At 32.9% G+C, this 4950-nt stretch overlaps 1 pseudogene; it reads left to right on the top strand.

The window, feature by feature from the left end:
* Positions 1–447: 447 nt before the first annotated feature.
* Positions 448–3639, top strand: LOC141555085 (glyceraldehyde-3-phosphate dehydrogenase-like; annotated as a pseudogene).
* The last annotated feature ends 1311 nt before the right edge of the window (positions 3640–4950 follow it).

Below are 4950 nucleotides of genomic sequence, written 5' to 3'. Positions count from 1 at the left end.
TAAATAATAGAAAATTTTCTCAACAATGTTGTATCATAGAAAGAAGGAAAGGGAGAACTGGGCCATAGAACATAAAGTAATGACAGGATATACAAGTTGAGATGTTGGTGACCATTAAAGACATGAAACTAGTGGGAATGATGTGTAAGCTGGAATTTATTTATTCCTGTACATAAGCTAGTAAATAGAAATCCCTATTTGTCACTGATAAAGAAATTCCTCTTACCCATAAGCAAGTTCTAAAAGAGCAGCTTACTTAGAAAAATATAATAGGAATCTTTCTTATTATGTTGTGTACTTTAGTTTCCATAGATTCAAGCTTGAAGGCTCATTTAATACGTCATTCTCTTTTATCTGACAAGTTCTTACTTAAGTAACTCTGAATGTGTTCCTTTTCTGTGCCCCACTTTATATATTTTCAGAAAGTCCTGCTGTTGAAATGGTCATATGGTGAAAGATGGAAGTTGCTAGGATTTACTTCAATCTTCAAATGACAACAACACATTGAAGAACTACACCATATGTTTGAAATTATCACAATGTTCTAACACATGTGGAATTGGAAGCAAATCTGACTCTTTTTACACTTCCAAAATGGAATTTCTAAGTTCAACAACAGTCAGTTGTTTTAGAGCATAGACTGCTATACCAATAAAAATGATACATGTCTCAATTATGTGAGTTGAAATGACATTTTTTTTTCAAAATGGCACTAAATCTTTGATTTAATTATATTATAAAATAGAATATTAAAGCTAGAGAGATTTCAGGCTGCCAGGATGAATGAATCACTAAAATTATGTATTTGATATTAATAATTTATCACATGTGTAATTATATGAATAATATTTTGTATAATATATAATAAGTATATGCATAATAGTTTTAAATGATATAATATTTTTAAAAATAAAATTACTTTATTTTTTAAACAGGGTTCACCATTATAATTTGATACAATGTGAATAGATGGAAAAGCAAAGCAAATGAAGTTCTGGATACTTCCAGGAGGGAGGTCTTACTGAATTTAGAATAATAAAGGAAAGTCAAAATTTTATTAAATAATTAGGAAATATTGTTAAAGATTTAAATGTGCTACATGAACAGAGATGCCAAGGTAATTTCAGTAATATGGACCGATAAATGGAAGATATTGTTCTGTATTTTTGCTTAGTTTTAATCCAGAGCCATGATTTTATCTGGCTGGACCCTTTATGGGATCCTTCCCCAGAAATTCAGATAAAGAATCTGATTTGCCTTAGTTTTCTAGAAATTCCTGAGGTCTTTGAGAGACTTGTTCATTGTTACAATGTTAGTGTATACATATATATATATATATATATGTATATGTATATATATATATATATATATGTATATGTATGTATATGTGTGTATGTGTGTATGTATACATGTATTCCAGCCCAGAGATCAGAACTATTACCTACAAATATACATTTTGTGAAGAAGGCACCAGTCATCCCCACAACTACCAATGAACTGCTTCTTCACAGGTCTAACAAATCAACCTATCCGGAGCCAGAAACTTTCTCTACTGAGAGAAAGGAGAAAGGCAGATTAAATCACCATTAACACCTTGACCACTATCTCCCTTTGAACCCTATTGGAGACAGTTCAGGCCCTGAAGCTGAAAATATTTGGAATAGTGATACTTCCACCCCAGGATGAAAAAAGTTCAATATGATTTTGTCATTGGAAATGACACCAAAAAATATTACCACTGACATTAGCATTATATGCTTAAAGACAAGGTGGCTTTTTTTTTTTTCCTGACTTGCAGATGAAATCTTTCTGATGTGTTATCTATCCTATCAGAAATAAGTTCCTTTCTATTTGTATCACCAGCACTTAATGCATTATTCATTCTTTTCATTCATTCACTTATCTTTATCATGGATTCATTATGAAGAATTTCAACTTAAAGGTGCTTTAATGTTCATTGTTTGGTCAAAAAAAATCCCTATTGAAGCATTTGGTTATTCAATTTGTTCATATTACAAATATTGAATATATATTTGTTATTATTAGAGCATCTTGTTAAATGCCCTCAGAGACAACATACAGATAAGGACTGAAAAAGTATTTTTATAGAGAATTCCTGACAAAAGAAAGCCTTTCCTCATGCATTTTTTTTTTTTTTTTGGTAATTTTTTTAGAGAATGGCCTGAAGTACTGAGAGATTAAAGAATTTGTGTAGGATAATCCAGTATGTACCAGATGAGAAATTTGAATCTAAGTCTTCCAAATCTCAAGTCAGATTTAAATCTACTGTATCATGTACCCTCTGCATGGATTACAAGAATATGTGCATAACATATCCCTCTCTTCATTCTTTCTTCCTTTTTTTTTTTTTTTTTTTTTTTTTTTTTTTGAGATAATCTGGATTAGGTGACTTGCCCATGTTTTTTGTATTAATAAGTCTTTTCCATTTTATTTTATCTTTTTGTGTCTTAGTTCTAAATAGTTATTCAGAATGATTGGAACAGTTCAAGAGTATGCCAACAGGTTATATTATTGTACCTATTTTTTCCACACCCCCTTCATTATTTTTCCTTTGTGTTTCCTGTCATATATAATTAATTTGATAGTCTCTCAGCTCTTCTTCAAGCTTGGTGCCAGGATCCACTGCTTTAATAACATCCCTGAAACAAGATGGTGAAGATCAGTCAATGGATTTGATTGTGTTGGGTGCCTGGTGACCAGACTGCATTCTACTCAAGTGGAGAAGACATTGTGGCCATCAATGACCCTTTCATTCACCTCAACTACATGTTTTATATGTTTCCATATGATTTTACCCTTGGCAAGTTCACGGGCACTGTCAAGGCTGAGAATGAAAAGCTAGTGATCAATGGGAAAGCCATTACCATCTTCCAGGAGTGGGATTAATATTAAATGGGGAGATCCTGGATGAGTATGTTGTAGAGTCCACTGATGTCTTTACTACCCTGAAAAGGGCTGGAGCTCACTTGAAGGGTGAAGTTAAGTGGGTAATAATCGCTGCCCCTTCTGCTGATACCCCAATGTTCCTAATGGGAATGAACCATAATAAATATGATAATTCTCTTAAGAAAGCAGCAATACCTCCTGCCCTAAAAACTGCTTGGCCCCCTTAGCCAAGGGCATTCATGGCAACTTTGGAATTTTGGAAGGACCCATGAGTACAATTCATGCCAGAAGACAATGGATGATCCTTCTGGCAAGCTGTTGCATGATGGACATAGTACTGCCCAAAACAGCATCTCCACTTATACTGATAAGGTATGGCAAGGCTTTCCTGAGCTAAATGGAAAGCTCATAGGTAAGGCTTTCTATGTTCCTATACCCAGTGTACCCATTGTGGATCTAGCCTGCTGCCTGGAGAAACCTGCCAAACATGAAAATATCAAGAAAGTGGTGAATCAAGCAGCAAATGGACCCTTGAAGAACATCTTGGATCACACAGAGGACCAGGTTGTATTCTGTTACTTTAACAGCAATACCCACAATTCTACCTGTGATCTTGGCACTGAAATTTCCTTCAACGACCATTTTCTCAAGCTCATTTCTTGGTATGAGAATAAATATTATTATTTCCGCTGTGTGGGGGACCTCATGGTCTACATGGCATCCAAGGAGTAAAATGGGAAGCCATGAACCTTCAACTCCAGCCATAAAAAAGGAGTTCATCACTGGGAAGCCCACATCCCTAATCTATGTTCCTATACTGAGGATTCCATACGCCATTCACATCCTTGTCCCAAAACCACCTCTGCAGTAAGGGGAAAAGCCTAGAGTTCTGTATTATGTACCATCACTAAAGTCTCCATATTCAGCAAAAAATATAATCAGTCTAATAGAAATGAGACGATATCTCAGAGATGTTTTAATTTGCATTCTTCAAATCAACTGGTTTAGAAGTTTTATGTCTATTGATAGATTTTTTTTCCCCATCTGAATACTGTCTGTCCATATCTGATAAGTATTTTTAATTAGAAAATGATTCATTTTCCCCCCTAAATTTATGGGGGAAAGGAATGACTCTCTAAAATATAATTGAGAAATAAGAACTTTATTATAGAAATTTATTATAAAAATATTTTCTGGTTTGATTCTTTCATTCTAATTTTGATAGAATCGGTTTTGTCTGGACAAAAATTTTTTATGATTTCATGTAATCATAATTATCCATTTCCTATCACATGATGCTCTCTATTTCTTGTTTGGTCAAAAACTCTTTCCTTATCTACATATCTGACAGGAAAGTTTTCTATATTCCCATAATTTACTCATGATATTACCTTTTAGATCTAAATCATGTGTCCATTTAGACTTTATCTTGGTATATAGTGTAAAATATTGTTCTATTCCTAGTTTCTGTCAAACTTATTTCCAAAATCCTAAGCATTTTTTAGTCAAATAGTAAATTCTTATTTCCTCAAGCTTTAACCTTTGTATCCATCAATTACTATGATAATTTATTACTGTACCTAATCAATTTTATTTCCTAATGTATTTCTTAGCAGTAGCAGTAGAAGAATATTTGTATAATTTGTATAATTACCATTTTATAATTTAGTTTGAAATCTGATACTTCAAGGTTGCCTGATTTCATATTTTTAATTGATTTGTTGGATATTCTTGACTATTTTTCCAGATTAATTTTGTTATTCTTTTTCTAGCTCTACTAATAATTCTATCAATGGGGCAAGTAGGTAGCACAGTGGATATATTGAGCACCAGCCCTGAAGTCAGGAGGACCTGAGTTCAAATTTGGGTTTAGACACTTAACACTTCCTAGTTGAGTGACTCTGGGCAAGTCACTTAACCCCAATTTCTCAGGAAAAAAAATCTATTAATAACCTTTTTTAAAAAAATTCTTAATATTTAAAGAAAATTATTTCCTTGACATTCTTTAAATTACTCATTTTTTAGGATTAAAGTGTTTTTCAA

The sequence above is a fragment of the Sminthopsis crassicaudata genome, chromosome 1 (assembly GCF_048593235.1).
Source record: "Sminthopsis crassicaudata isolate SCR6 chromosome 1, ASM4859323v1, whole genome shotgun sequence".
Taxonomy (NCBI): Eukaryota; Metazoa; Chordata; class Mammalia; order Dasyuromorphia; family Dasyuridae; genus Sminthopsis; species Sminthopsis crassicaudata.
The sequence above is the reverse complement of the archived record's forward strand: the minus strand, read 5'-3'. Positions and strand labels throughout refer to the sequence as shown.